A 16341-nucleotide genomic window follows, 5' to 3' on the forward strand; every position below is an offset into this window, starting at 1 on the left:
GGGCTAACCAATGAGCCACCATACCGTGCTAACCACTGAGCCACCATAACCACTGAGCTACCATGCTGCCCCTAGAACATATGGGGTTGTACATACTTGAGGTGTACCCCTCCGTGACTCCTCCGTGCTTTGTATGTCATGGTGATGTAAAGACTAATGGACAAGTGGCAGGACCTTAACCCCTGACCAACAAAACCGGGTTTTACCTTCCTGACAGCCCCATTTTTCAGATCTGACATAACTTTGGAACGCTGCTGTTTGTTTCGTCACATATTGTACTTCTTGATAGTGATAAATGCAGATCTTATCTACTTATTTATTTATGAAATTAACAACATTTTTTACAAAAAAATTAGAAAAATTTACATTTTTAAACTCTGATCCAATTTTTTGCCCTTGCAACAGATATACCATACAAAATACTTAATAAATAACATTTTTCATATGTACAGTAGTGTTCAAAATACTAGCAGTCCAAGATCACTGACCAGGTGAATCACTGCTTCTGGTATAAATTACATTTCCACGTGTCAGACAATTTACCAGTTGGTGCAGTAGATTCTAACGCTACGACGCTGCAGAGACGCCGCCGGCGGCTTCCGCTCAATATGACAGTGAGCGGCACCATTTTTTTTTCCACATGTGGACTATCCTCAGAGGTTAGATCTATGGGGAACGTCCGCACGCGGACCCGCAAGAGAAACTGACATGCTGCGGTCTGGAAAAACACGGCACATGTCAGTTTCCGCAGGTGCACAGACGCAAAGTGGACATGGGATTTCTAAAAATCCAATCCATTATGCTGTAACATCTGGACAGGACAGGTGTCTTTTATACTGATAACAAGTCCAAACAGGAGCCAGTACTACAGGTAATGAGTGGAGGACAGAGGAGCCAGTACTACAGGTAATGAGTGGAGGACAGAAGAGCCAGTACTACAGGTAATGAGTGGAGGACAGAGGAGCCAGTACTACAGGTAATGAGTGGAGGACAGAGGAGCCAGTACTACAGGTAATGAGTGGAGGACAGAGGAGCCAGTACTACAGGTAATGAGTGGAGGACAGAGGAGCCAGTACTACAGGTAATGAGTGGAGGACAGAGGTGCCAGTACTACAGGTAATGAGTGGAGGACAGAGGAGCCAGTACTACAGGTAATGAGTGGAGGACAGAGGAGTCAGTACTACAGGTAATGAGCGGAGGACAGAGGAGCCAGTACTACAGGTAATGAGTGGAGGACAGAGGAGCCAGTACTACAGGTAATGAGTGGAGGACAGAGGAGCCAGTACTACAGGTAATCAGTGGAGGACAGAGGAGCCAGTACTACAGGTAATGAGTGGAGGACAGAGGAGCCAGTACTACAGGTAATGAGTGGAGGACAGAGGAGCCAGTACTACAAGTAATGAGTGGAGGACAGAGGAGCCAGTACTACAGGTAATGAGTGGAGGACAGAGGAGCCAGTACTACAGGTAATGAGTGGAGGACAGAGGAGCCAGTACTACAGGTAATGAGTGGAGGACAGAGGAGCCAGTACTACAAGTAATGAGTGGAGGACAGAGGAGCCAGTACTACAGGTAATCAGTGGAGGACAGAGGAGCCAGTACTACAGGTAATGAGCGGAGGACAGAGGAGCCAGTACTACAGGTAATGAGTGGAGAACAGAGGAGCCAGTACTACAGGTAATGAGTGGAGGACAGAGGAGCCAGTACTACAGGTAATGAGTGGAGGACAGAGGAGCCAGTACTACAGGTAATGAGTGGAGGACAGAGGAGCCAGTACTACAGGTAATGAGTGGAGGACAGAGGAGCCAGTACTACAGGTAATGAGTGGAGGACAGAGGAGCCAGTACTACAGGTAATCAGTGGAGGACAGAGGAGCCAGTACTACAGGTAATGAGTGGAGGACAGAGGAGCCAGTACTACAGGTAATGAGTGGAGGACAGAGGAGCCAGTACTACAGGTAATGAGTGGAGGACAGAGGAGCCAGTACTACAGGTAATCAGTGGAGGACAGAGGAGCCAGTACTACAGGTAATCAGTGGAGGACAGAGGAGCCAGTACTACAGGTAATGAGTGGAGGACAGAGGAGCCAGTACTACAGGTAATGAGTGGAGGACAGAGGAGCCAGTACTACAGGTAATGAGTGGAGGACAGAGGAGCCAGTACTACAGGTAATGAGTGGAGGACAGAGGAGCCAGTACTACAGGTAATGAGTGGAGGACAGAGGAGCCAGTACTACAGGTAATGAGTGGAGGACAGAGGAGCCAGCACAACAGGTAATGAGTGGAGGACAGAGGAGCCAGTACTACAGGTAATGAGTGGAGGACAGAGGAGCCAGCACTACAGGTAATGAGTGGAGGACAGAGGAGCCAGCACTACAGGTAATGAGTGGAGGACAGAGGAGCCAGCACTACAGGTAATGAGTGGAGGACAGAGGAGCCAGCACTACAGGTAATGAGTGGAGGACAGAGGAGCCAGCACTACAGGTAATGAGTGGAGGACAGAGGAGCCAGCACTACAGGTAATGAGTGGAGGACAGAGGAGCCAGTACTACAGGTAATGAGTGGAGAACAGAGGAGCCAGTACTACAGGTAATGAGTGGAGGACAGAGGAGCCAGTACTACAGGTAATGAGTGGAGGACAGAGGAGCCAGTACTACAGGTAATGAGTGGGGAACAGAGGAGCCAGTACTACAAGTAATGAATGGAGGACAGAGGAGCCAGTACTACAGGTAATGAGTGGAGGACAGAGGAGCCAGTACTACAGGTAATGAGTGGAGGACAGAGGAGCCAGCACTACAGGTAACGAGTGGAGGACAGAGGAGCCAGTACTACAGGTAACGAGTGGAGGACAGAGGAGCCAGTACTACAGGTAACGAGTGGAGGACAGAAGAGCCAGTACTACAGGTAACGAGTGGAGGACAGAGGAGCCAGTACTACAGGTAACGAGTGGAGGACAGAGGAGCCAGTACTACAGGTAACGAGTGGAGGACAGAGGAGCCAGTACTAGAGGTAACGAGTGGAGGACAGAGGAGCCAGTACTACAGGTAATGAGTGGAGGACAGAGGAGCCAGTACTACAGGTAATGAGTGGAGGACAGAGGAGCCAGTACTACAGGTAACGAGTGGAGGACAGAGGAGCCAGTACTACAGGTAATGAGTGGAGGACAGAGGAGCCAGTACTACAGGTAATGAGTGGAGGACAGAGGAGCCAGTACTACAGGTAATGAGTGGAGGACAGAGGAGCCAGTACTACAGGTAATGAGTGGAGAACAGAGGAGCCAGTACTACAAGTAATGAGTGGAGGACAGAGGAGCCAGTACTACAGGTAATGAGTGGAGGACAGAGGAGCCAGTACTACAGGTAATGAGTGGAGGACAGAGGAGCCAGCACTACAGGTAATGAGTGGAGTACAGAGGAGCCAGTACTACAGGTAACGAGTGGAGGACAGAGGAGCCAGTACTACAGGTAACGAGTGGAGGACAGAGGAGCCAGTACTACAGGTAACGAGTGGAGGACAGAGGAGCCAGTACTACAGGTAACGAGTGGAGGACAGAGGAGCCAGTACTACAGGTAATGAGTGGAGGACAGAGGAGCCAGTACTACAGGTAACGAGTGGAGGACAGAGGAGCCAGTACTACAGGTAATGAGTGGAGGACAGAGGAGCCAGTACTACAGGTAATGAGTGGAGGACAGAGGAGCCAGTACTACAGGTAACGAGTGGAGGACAGAGGAGCCAGTACTACAGGTAATGAGTGGAGGACAGAGGAGCCAGTACTACAGGTAATGAGTGGAGGACAGAGGAGCCAGTACTATAGGTAACGAGTGGAGGACAGAGGAGCCAGTACTACAGGTAATGAGTGGAGGACAGAGGAGCCAGTACTACAGGTAATGAGTGGAGGACAGAGGAGCCAGTACTACAGGTAATGAGTGGAGGACAGAGGAGCCAGTACTACAGGTAATGAGTGGAGAACAGAGGAGCCAGTACTACAAGTAATGAGTGGAGGACAGAGGAGCCAGTACTACAGGTAATGAGTGGAGGACAGAGGAGCCAGTACTACAGGTAATGAGTGGAGGACAGAGGAGCCAGCACTACAGGTAATGAGTGGAGGACAGAGGAGCCAGTACTACAGGTAACGAGTGGAGGACAGAGGAGCCAGTACTACAGGTAATGAGTGGAGGACAGAGGAGCCAGTACTACAGGTAATGAGTGGAGGACAGAGGAGCCAGTACTACAGGTAATGAGTGGAGGACAGAGGAGCCAGTACTACAGGTAACGAGTGGAGGACAGAGGAGCCAGTACTACAGGTAATGAGTGGAGGACAGAGGAGCCAGTACTACAGGTAATGAGTGGAGGACAGAGGAGCCTCTTACAGAAGAAGTTACAGGTCTGTGAGAGGCAGAAATCTTGCTTGTCTGTAATTGACCAAATACTTATTTTCCACCAAAATTTGAAAAAAAATTCTTTCCAAATCAGACAATGTGATTTTCAGGATTTGTTTTCTCGTTTTGTCTCTCATAGTTGAGGTCGACCTATGATGGCAATTACAGGTCGACCTCATCTTTTTGAGTGGGAGAACGTGCACAATTGGTGGCTGACTAAATACTTTTTTTCTCCACAGTACCCATATGTGGCTGTGCAGTACTGCTTAGCCATATGGCGAGACTCGGGAGAGACGGAGTGCAGATTTTCCTAGAATAGTATGCAGACTCCAAATACACAGCTGCTAAGTGCTAGAAGAGCAGAATCCCCCCTCAAGTGACCCAATTTTGGAAATTATATCCCTTTGGAAATTTATCTACAGGTGTGGTGAGGATGTTAACTACATGGGTGTTTTCCAGAAACAAGCAGCAATGGATGCTGTTGAGTGAAAATTGCAAACTGCCATTGTAGTGACCAATATGTTGTAGTGACCAGTACGTTGTGCCCAGCTCGTGCTTCTGGAGACATGAACCTGTCAATTAGGCGGGCTCTCATAGCTACAGAAATGTCAAACATGTGGATGGTAACGGCGGTTTAGGCACACTGTGGAGCTCAAAAGGGAGGACGCATTTGTATTTGGGAGCACAGAATTTGCTGAATTTCTTTTAGGGGGGCAAGAGACATTTCGCTTTTCCAGAGCCTTTGTTCTACTAGTTATGTGGAAGCCCCTATATTTCTGTTAATAGATGAAGGACTTGCTTTTTTAGTGGATTGAGTCGAAGGTTTTATTGTGATCCAAAATGTTATTTAAATGTTCCCATTTATCCTGTGCTCTTCGCTGAGCACTGATATCGGGGTTTCCATTTAAATCTCCGAGTGTCGTCATTCAGATGAAATCCCCAGAGTTCCATTCACTATAACGAGGCAGCAGAGTTACTTTCCGTCTGGCCTCTATTTAGAAGTGTCCTTTTTTCCAGAGGTGCACAAAACTGTGGCCAACTGCACTTTTATGCACGCCTAATAAAAAGACGGACACCGTGGGACCACAGGTCAGACGGCATCCACAAGGCCTCCATCTGCCTCATTACAGAGAATTTTCCGCCGGTGGTTCCATCTGAATAATGTATTTCAGAGATTTACACGGAAACCCTGGTGTAAGCGCTCAGCGCAGAGCACAGGATAAATGTGAGCAGAGCCTAACAGATCTTTGTGAGGCAAAATGAACAAATCAGCAGGTGAAAAATAGTTTTTATTTATTTTTTACTACATTACTCATGCGGTATAAGTGATTAAACGATTTTATTCTTCGGGTCGGTGCGATTACTTCGATACCAGATTTATATCCGGTTTTTATGATTGGCAGAGTCATGTGACGGCTTGTTTTTGCAGGACAAGTTGACATTTTTATTGGTACCATTTTCGGGCACGTGATACTTTTTGATTACTTTCTATTCTAATTTTTGGGAGGCAGAATGAACAAAAACCAACAATTCAGGGATACTTTTTTTTATGACGTTCCACGTGTGGTAAAATTGATAAGGCAACTTTATTCTTTGGGTTAGTACGTTTACAGCGATACCACATTTATACAGTTTTTTTTACATTTTGGCGCTTTTACACAATAAAAATTATTTTATAAAAAAAAAAAGAATTTTTCTTGCATTGCTTTATTCTGAGAGCTATTACTTTTTTATTTTTCGGCTGATGGAGCTGTGTGGCGACTTGTTTTTTTTCTTAGACAAAATAACGTTTTTAGCGGTACCATTTTTATTTACACTTGTCTTTTTGATAGTGTTTTATTCCACTTGTTGTTTGGAGATATGATGATTTTCCTCCGTTTTCATTTTTTTACTGTGTTCACTAAAGGAGTTAACTAGTGGGACAGTTTTATAGATCAGGTCACTCCGGACGTGGCAATACCAAATATGTGTACTCCCCCCCCCCCCCATTATATACAGTACAGACCAAAAGTTTGGACACACCTTCTCATTTAAAGATTTTTCTGTTTTTTCTTGACTATGAAAATTGTACATTCACACTGAAGGCATCAAAACTATGAATTAACACATGTGGAATTATATACTTAACAAAAAAGTGTGAAACAACTGAAAATATGTCTTATATTCTAGGGTCTTCAAAGTAGCCACCTTTTGCTTTGATGACTGCTTTGCACACTCTTGGCATTCTCTTGATGAGCTTCAAGAGGTAGTCACCGGAAATGGTCTTCCAACAATCTTGAAGGAGTTCCCAGAGATGCTTAGCACTTGTTGGTCCTTTTGCCTTCACTCTTTGGTCCAGCTCACCCCAAACCATCTCGATTGGGTTCAGGTCTGGTGACTGTGGAGGCCAGGTCATCTGGCGTGGCCCCCCATTACTCTCCTTCTTGGTCAAATAGCTCTTACACAGCCTGGAGGTGTGTTTGGGGTCATTGTCCTGTTGAAAAATAAATGATGGTCCAAATAAACGCAAACCGGATGGAATAGCATGCCGCTGCAAGATGCTGTGGTAGCCATGCTGGTTCAGTATGCCTTCAATTTTGGATAAATCCCCAACAGTGTCACCAGCAAAGTCCCCCCACACCATCACACCTCCTCCTCCATGCTTCACGGTGGGAACCAGGCATGTAGAGTCCATCCGTTCACCTTTTCTGCATCGCACAAAGACACGGTGGTTGGAACCAAAGATCTCAAATTTGGAGTCATCAGACCAAAGCACAGATTTCCACTGGTCTAATGTCCATTCCTTGTGTTCTTTAGCCCAAACAAGTCTCTTCTGCTTGTTGCCTGTCCTTAGCAGTGGTTTCCTAGCAGCTATTTTACCATGAAGGCCTGCTGCACAAAGTCTCCTCTTAACAGTTGTTGTAGAGATGTGTCTGCTGCTAGAACTCTGTGTGGCATTGACCTGGTCTCTAATCTGAGCTGCTGTTAACCTGCGATTTCTGAGGCTGGTGACTCGGATAAACTTATCCTCAGAAGCAGAGGTGACTCTTGGTCTTCCTTTCCTGGGGCGGTCCTCATGTCAGCCAGTTTCTTTGTAGCGCTTGATGGTTTTTGCAACTACACTTGGGGACACTTTCAAAGTTTTCCCACTTTTTCGGACTGACTGACCTTCATTTCTTAAAGTAATGATGGCCACTCATTTTTCTTTACTTAGCTGCTTTTTTCCTGCCATAATACAAATTCTAACATATTCAGTAGGACTATCAGCTGTGTATCCACCAGACTTCTGCACAACACAACTGATGGTCCAGCCCCATTTATAAGGCAAGAAATCCCACTTATTAAACCTGACAGGGCACACCTGTGGAGTGAAAACCATTTCCGGTGACTACCTCTTGAAGCCAAGAGTGTGCAAAGCAGTCATCAAAGCAAAAGGTGGCTACTTTGAAGACCCTAGAATATAAGACATATTTTCAGTTGTTTCACACTTTTTTGTTAAGTATATAATTCCACATGTGGTAATTCATAGTTTTGATGCCTTCAGTGTGAATGTACAATTTTCAAAGTCATGAAAATACAGAAAAATCTTTAAATGAGAAGTTGTGTCCAAACTTTTGGTCTGTACTATATATATATATATATATATAAGATTTTTCTGTATTTTCATGACTTTGAAAATTGTACATTCACACTGAAGGCATCAAATCTATGAATTAACACATGTGGAATTATATACTTAACAAAAAAGTGTGAAACAACTGAAAATATGTCTTATATTCTAGGGTCTTCAAAGTAGCCACCTTTTGCTTTGATGACTGCTTTGCACACTCTTGGCATTTTCTTGATGAGCTTCAAGAGGTAGTCACCGGAAATGGTCTTCACTTCACAGGTGTGCCCTGTCAGGTTTAATAAGTGGGATTTCTTGCCTTATAAATGGGGTTGGGACCATCAGTTGTGTTGTGCAGAAGTCTGGTGGATACACAGCTGATAGTCCTACTGAATAGTCTGTTAGAATTTGTATTATGGCAAGAAAAAAGCAGCTAAGTAAAGAAAAACGAGGGGCCATCATTACTTTAAGAAATTAAGGTCAGTCAGTCCGAAAAATTGGGCAAATTTTGAAAGTGTCCCCAAGTGCAGTTGCAAAAACCATCAAGCGCAACAAAGAAACTGGCTCACATGAGGACCGCCCCAGGAAAGGAAGACCAAGAGATAAGTTTATTCGAGTCATCAGCCTCAGAAATCGCAGGTTAACAGCAGCTCAGATTAGAGACCAGGTCAATGCCACACAGAGTTCTAGCAGCAGACACATGTCTACAACAACTGTTAAGAGGAGACTTTGTGCAGCAGGCCTTCATGGTAAAATAGCTGCTAGGAAACCACTGCTAAGGACAGGCAACAAGCAGAAGAGACTTGTTTGGGCTAAAGAACACAAGGAATGGACATTAGACCAGTGGAAATCTGTGCTTTGGTCTGATGACTCCAAATTTGAGATCTTTGGTTCCAAACACCGTGTCTTTGTGCGACGCAGAAAAGGTGAACGGATGGACTCTACATGCCTGGTTCCCACCGTGAAGCATGGAGGAGGAGGTGTGATGGTGTGGGGGTGCTTTGCTGGTGACACTGTTGGGGATTTATTCAAAATTGAAGGCATACTGAACCAGCATGGCTACCACAGCATCTTGCAGCGGCATGCTATTCCATCCGGTTTGCATTTAGTTGGACCATCATTTATTTTACAACAGGACAATGACCCCAAACACACCTCCAGGCTGTGTAAGGGCTATTTGACCAAGGAGGAGAGTGATGGGGGGCAACGCCAGATGACCTGTCCTCCACAGTCACCAGACCTGAACCCAATCGAGATGGTTTGGGGTGAGCTGGACCGCAGAGTGAAGTCAAAAGGGCCAACATGTGCTAAGCAGCTCTGGGAACTCCTTCAAGATTGTTGAAAGACCATTTCCGGTGACTACCACTTGAAGCTCATCAAGAGAATGCCAAGAGTGTGCAAAGCAGTCATCAAAGCAAAAGGTGGCTACTTTGAAGAACCTAGAATATAAGACAAATTTTCAGCTGTTTCACACTTTTTTGTTAAGTATATAATTCCACATGTGTTAATTCATAGTTTTGATGCCTTCAGTGTGAATGTACAATTTTCAAAGTCATGAAAATACAGAAAAATCTTTAAATGAGAAGGTGTGTCCAAACTTTTGGTCTGTACTGTATATATATATATATATATATATATATATATATATATATATATACACACACACATACATATATATATTTATACACACATACATATATACGGTGTATACATATATACAGTGTGTGTGTATATATATATATATATATATATATATACACAGTGGTGGGCAAAAGTATTGGCACCCCTGCAATTCTGTCAGATAATACTCAGTTTCTTCCTGACAATGATTGCAATCACAAATTCTTTGGTATTATTCTCTTCATTTAATTTGCTTGCAAGGAAAAAAACACAAAAGAGAATAAAGCAAAAATCAAATCATTGATCATTTCACACAAAACTCCAAAAAAGGGCCGGACCAAAGTATTGGCACCCTCAGCCTAATACTTGGTTGCACAACCTTTAGCCAAAATAACTGCGAACAACCGCTTCCGGTAACCATCAATGAGTTTCTTACAATGCTCTGCTGGAATTGTAGACCATTCTTCTTTGGCAAACTGCTCCAGGTCCCTGATATTTGAAGGGTGCCTTCTCCAAACTGCCATTTTGAGATCTCTCCACAGGTGTTCTATGGGATTCAGGTCTGGACTCATTGCTGGCCACCTTAGAAGTCTCCAGTGCTTTCTCTCAAACCATTTTATAGTGCTTTTGGAAGTGTGTTTTGGGTCATTGTCCTGCTGGAAGACCCATGACCTCTGAGGGAGACCCAGCTTTCTCACACTGGGCCCTACATTATGCTGCAAAATTTGTTGGTAGTCTTCAGACTTCATAATGCCATGCACACGGTCAAGCAGTCCAGTGCCAGAGGCAGCAAAGCAACCCCAAAACATCAGGGAACCTCCGCCATGTTTGACTGTAGGGACCGTGTTCTTTTCTTTGAATGCCTCTTTTTTTTTCCTGTACACTCTATGTTGATGCTTTTTCCCAAAAAGCTCTACTATTGTCTCATCTGACCAGAGAACATTCTTCCAAAACGTTTTAGGCTTTCTCAGGTAAGTTTTGGCAAACTCCAGCCTGTCTTTTTATGTCTCGGGGTAAGAAGTGGGGTCTTCCTGGGTATCCTACCATACAGTCCCTTTTCATTCAGACGCTGACGGATAGTACGGGTTGACACTGTTGTACCCTCGGACTGCAGGGCAGCTTGAACTTGTTTGGATGTTAGTCGAGGATCTTTATCCACCATCCGCACAATCTTGCGTTGAAATTTCTCTTCAATTTTTCTTTTCCGTCCACATCTAGGGAGGTTAGCCACAGTGCCATGGGCTTTACACTTCTTGATGACACTGCGCACGGAAGACACAGGAACATTCAGGACTTTGGAGATGGACTTGTAGCCTTGAGATTGCTCATGCTTCCTCACAATTTGGTTTCTCAAGTCCTCAGACAGTTCTTTGGTCTTCTTTCTTTTCTCCATGCTCAATGTGGTCACACAAGGACACAGGACAGAGGTTGAGGCAACTTTAATCCATGTTAACTGGCTGCAAGTGTGATTTAGTTATTGCCAACACCTGTTAGGTGCCACAGGTAAGTTACAGGTGCTGTTAATTACACCAATTAGAGAAGCATCACATGATTTTTCAAACAGTGCCAATACTTTTGTCCACCCCCTTTTTTAGGTTTGGTGTGGAATTATATCCAATTTGGCTTTAGGACAATTCTTTTTGTGTTTTTTTCATTGAAGACAAATTAAATGAAGATAATAAGACCAAAGAATTTGTGATTGCAATCATTTTCAGAGTATTATCTGACAGAATTGCAGGAGTGCCAATACTTTTGGCCAGCACTGTATATATATATATATATATATATATATATATATATATATATATATATATATATATACACACACACATATACATATATACACACACATACATACATATATACACACACATACATACATATATATGTCCCAGAGTCTGCGCCAAGGGACTTTTTAGAACAGCCCACTCTTCATTTTTTTTATTTTCTGTAAAGGCTTAATGTAAATTGAGCCTGCAAAGTCATGTATAGGTATAGTAAGAAGACAGCTAGACATCACATGTATATATAATGTAAGTACCCATTGCATAGATCCCGGCAGCACATTGACCCAGGTCCCCTAGGTCTACTCCTCAGTCTAAAAAGTAAAAAACTGACAGCCACGTCCAAAACAGAAAACTGGTGTGTACAAGTGCTTACTAAGAGTAATCATCTCCATATATAACTATCAAATAAAGTAGCACTCTGTAACGCTAAGTATGCAAACATGAAATATATGAAATTTGAATAGCAATACTGCTCAGGAAAATATAAATAATTGAGAAATCTTAGCGCATAAATTGTCAAATTCATGTGTACCTGATAGCCGCGATAATGCGTTTCTCGATGTAGCATCGGCGCCTCTGCCCCCTGCCAGGCAGAGACGCCGTCCCTCTCACCTCCTCGCTCCCCGCGCGGCGTCCTCCTGCGCTCCTCTTCCTGCTGCTGTCGGCGCGTGCTGCTTCCCGGTCACTGTGCTTAGGGCGCACGCTCCCTCTCTCTTAAAGCGGCCGCGCGCACCGTTCTAAGGAGTCCCCGGCCAATAGCCGGAGGACCTCCCATATATAAGGCACCTCCTCCAAAATGGAGGTGCCCGAGCAATAGTTGTTGCACAGTATACTTACCTCTGCTTCAGCCCTCAGGTCCAGTTGCCAGCCTGACTACTGTTCCAGTCCGCCAGCCTGACTACTCTCCAGCCCGACAGTCTGTCTTCCGTTCAACCCACCAGTCTGTCTATGGGCAAGTCCGCCTGCTTACCAGGAAGCACCTGCCAGTTACCTGCCGTACCAGCTAGCCCGCTCACCTGGGAGCACTCGCCTGTTACCTGCCTGCTACCTGCCGTGCCTGCTAACCCGCTCACCTGGGAGCACTCGCCTGTTACCTGCTAGCCTACCTGGAGGCTCGGCCGTCACTTGCCGTGACCACCTGATAGCCTACCTGGAGGCTCCTGCTGTCACTTGCCGTGACCACCTGTCTGCTAACCTAGAGACTTCAGCCTGCTCTGCCGTCACGTGCCGTGACCACCTCTCAGCTAATCCAGAGACTTCTGCCTGCTTGTTGTGCACATCAGCTATACCGGTCAGTCCCAGTCATCTGACCCGTGGGGGCCACCTGCTCTCTTACAAGGTCGTCCCCAGAGTAGCACCTGGTCCCACTGCTTGGTCCCTCCCTGGTCACGGAGTCGTTAGCCGCCATACGACCAGGGTCGGTCTGAGTTGATACTTAGTTACGCCCCTCTGGGTCCCTCCTTGCACCGCGGCACAGAGGTTCCACCACCCGGACCCGTAACACTCGATGCCAGGAACCTACCAATGTGTTTCCTCTCTTAGAGACTAACATCTGCATGTGTATGGGAAGGTAAAATCCTGCTGTAATAAAAACTGCCTGTGACTTAGAGGCAGAGTGCTCAGTCAGACGGCCTATGCATATAAACGAAAAAAATGGTTTAGAGAAACGCCTTATTTGCTGGCTCTCCAAAAATGCTTAGTGAGTGCTGGCTGCTGGTCCTCTAAAAATGTTGAGTGAGGGCCGGCGGTTGGCCCTCTGACAATAGTGAGGGCCGAATGCTGGCCCTCCAACAATAGTGAGGGCCGAATGCTGGCCTTCTAACAATAGTAAGGGCCGCCTGGTGGCCCTCTACAAATATTGAGGGCTGCCTGATGGCCCTGGCCCTGAAAAAAAATATTGTGACTTTCAGAGTCCCTGCTTCATAAAATAAACAGGATGTGTCTGATCATGTCTCACACACCACAGCCAGATAACGTATTAAAATGTTAAAATTACATTTACTGGTGAATATTTTTTTCATTATTGAAAGCAATGCGAATGTGCAAAAACGCAGCAAAAAAACAGCCCAAGGTGTGGAGGAGCATTTTTTTCCTCTTATTTATTCTGTCTTATGTATACATAATAATACATATTTCTTAATATTCTTTCCAGGAAAATCCATTTTGGTTTCGTTTTTGTATGTTTTATTGTGAGTCCGTAAAAGTGGCGTAATACTCTGACAACATTGCTCCCAGAAGTGACCTGGGAGTCAGAGATGCTTCCAGGGGTCTTCCCCATGCTGTTCCCATGTAATTTCAGCGCTGATACCATCGATTTGAGCAATTTTTAGACCCCTCCAGATCTCCCAGGGGGGAGGGGGAGCGGAGAAGTGAGGCGCCGAAAAATAGCTAGAGTTTCCCATTGACTTCCATTATACTCGTTACTCAGGTCGAGAACCCGAGCATTGCAATTTGATTTCATTACCTTAGTTTGCAATTATTATTTAAGACCCTTGGGGCGTACGGTATAGGGTGTTCTTTTTTAATGGACATTGAAGGTTTCTATTCTAGCCCATCGGTCACAATTCACCTACCTTATTGGCTCTCCTAAGTCACTTATAATAAAAATAGCACTGGGGGGCTCTCCACTCACCTAGGCTTTATTCTCTGCATGGATCCCCCGGCTACCTCTATCAGAGCAATCCCAGACATCAGAGGAGAGTGGGTCAGAGATAAGAAGCTTAAATGATCCGTATTTGCTGATATTCTTGTAACATTTGTTAATCCTCATGTTTCCACAACCTACATTCCCTTCTCTCAAACTTTGGCCACTTGTCAGGTTACAAAACACACAACTAAACCCGAGGCCTTCAAGATGGCCACATCTCAATCCCAACGGTACCATCTCCTTAATAACTCTAAATACCACAGAAGGGACATCACTCTCAGATATTTAGGAATCAACCTCAACCTCATTTTCTTCTATTCAAACATAGTAACGTAGGTTGAATAAAGACCTCGGTCCATCAAGTTCAACCTTCCTCCCCCAATTGTCCTCCCTACACTAACACTACACTAACTTACTGGGCCTCACAAATGTATTATTACCATTTTTACTATTGCTGCTCTACTACAATTACAAATGAACCCGTTTATAATTTTTTTAAATTAGTGTTTTATATTTTTTATTACTCTAGTAACATAGTCTTCCTTCAACCTGAAAAAATAAGTCCATCTAGTTCACCCCATAGCCGAACATGTTGATCCAGAGGAAGGCAAAAAAAACCCATGTGGCAAACACTAAGCTTCACATTGGGGAAAAAAATTCCTTCCCGACTCCATAGGACAATCAGACTAGATCCCTGGATCAACGCCCTATCAAGGAATCTAGTATATATAACCTGTAATATTATACTTTTCAGGAAAGGCGTCCAGGCCCTTCTTACATGTTAGTAGTGAATCCCTCATTACACCATCATGCGGCAGAGAGCTCCATAGTCTCACTGCTCTTACAGTAAAGAATCCGCGTCTGTGATTATGATTAAACCTTCTTTCCTCCAGACGTAGAAGATGCCCCCTTGTCCCCGTCTCAGGCCTCAGAGTAAAAAGATCAGTAGGAAGGTCTTTGTACTGTCCCCTCATATACTTGTACATAGTAATAAGATCACCCCTAAGCCTTCGTTTTTCCACAGTAAATAACCCCAAGTGTAATAACCTGTCTTGGTATTGCAGACCCCCCAGTCCTCTAATAACCTGTCTTGGTACTGCAGACCCCCCAGTCCTCTAATAACCTGTCTTGGTATTGCAGACCCCCCAGTCCTCTAATAACCTGTCTTGGTATTGCAGACCCCCCAGTCCTCTAATAACCTGTCTTGGTATTGCAGACCTCCCAGTCCTCTAATAACCTGTCTTGGTATTGCAGACCCCCCAGTCCTCTAATAACCTGTCTTGGTATTGCAGACCCCCCAGTCCTCTAATAACCTGTCTTGGTATTGCAGACCCCCCAGTCCTCTAATAACCTGTCTTGGTATTGCAGACCCCCCCCCATCCTCTAATAACCTGTCTTGGTATTGCAGACCCCCCAGTCCTCTAATAACCTGTCTTGGTATTGCAGACCCCCCAGTCCTCTAATAACCTGTCTTGGTATTGCAGACCCCCCAGTCCTCTAATAACTTGTCTTGGTATTGCAGACCCCCCAGTCCTCTAATAACCTGTCTTGGTATTGCAGACCCCCCAGTCCTCTAATAACCTGTCTTGGTATTGCAGACCCCCCAGTCCTCTAATAACCTGTCTTGGTATTGCAGACCCCCCAGTCCTCTAATAACTTGTCTTGGTATTGCAGACCCCTCAGTCCTCTAATAACCTGTCTTGCTATTGCGGACCCTCCAGTCCTCTAATAACCTGTCTTGGTATTGCAGACCCCCAGTCCTCTAATTACCTGTCTTGGTATTGCAGACCCCCCAGTCCTCTAATAACCTGTCTTGGTATTGCAGACCCCCCAGTCCTCTAATAACCTGTCTTGCTATTGCGGACCCCCCAGTCCTCTAATAACCTGTCTTGGTATTGCAGACCCCCAGTCCTCTAATTACCTGTCTTGGTATTTCAGACCCCCCAGTCCTCTAATAACCTGTCTTGGTATTGCAGACCCCCCAGTCCTCTAATTACCTGTCTTGGTATTGCAGACCCCCCAGTCCTCTAATAACCTGTCTTGGTATTGCAGACCCCCCCCGTCCTCTAATAACCTGTCTTGGTATTGCAGACCCCCCAGTCCTCTAATAACCTGTCTTGGTATTGCAGACCCCCCAGTCCTCTAATAACCTGTCTTGGTATTGCAGACCCCCCAGTCCTCTAATAACCTTGGTCGCTCTTCTCTGCACCCGCTCTAGTTCAGCTATATCTTTCTTATACACCGGAGACCAGAACTGTACACAGTATTCTAAGTGTGGTCGCACTAGTGACTTGTATAGAGGTAAAATTATCTTCTCCTCATCAG

At 45.2% G+C, this 16341-nt stretch overlaps 1 protein-coding gene across 1 annotated transcript in view; it reads right to left on the reverse strand.

Moving 5' to 3' along the window:
- Positions 1 to 16341, reverse strand: part of SEC23IP (SEC23 interacting protein) — a 208178-nt gene that overhangs the window by 8555 nt on the left and 183282 nt on the right. The window lies entirely within an intron of this gene.

Source organism: Phyllobates terribilis, unplaced genomic scaffold, assembly GCF_046119375.1.
Source record: "Phyllobates terribilis strain yellow unplaced genomic scaffold, ASM4611937v1 Scaffold_5__5_contigs__length_657084704, whole genome shotgun sequence".
Taxonomy (NCBI): domain Eukaryota; kingdom Metazoa; phylum Chordata; class Amphibia; order Anura; family Dendrobatidae; genus Phyllobates; species Phyllobates terribilis.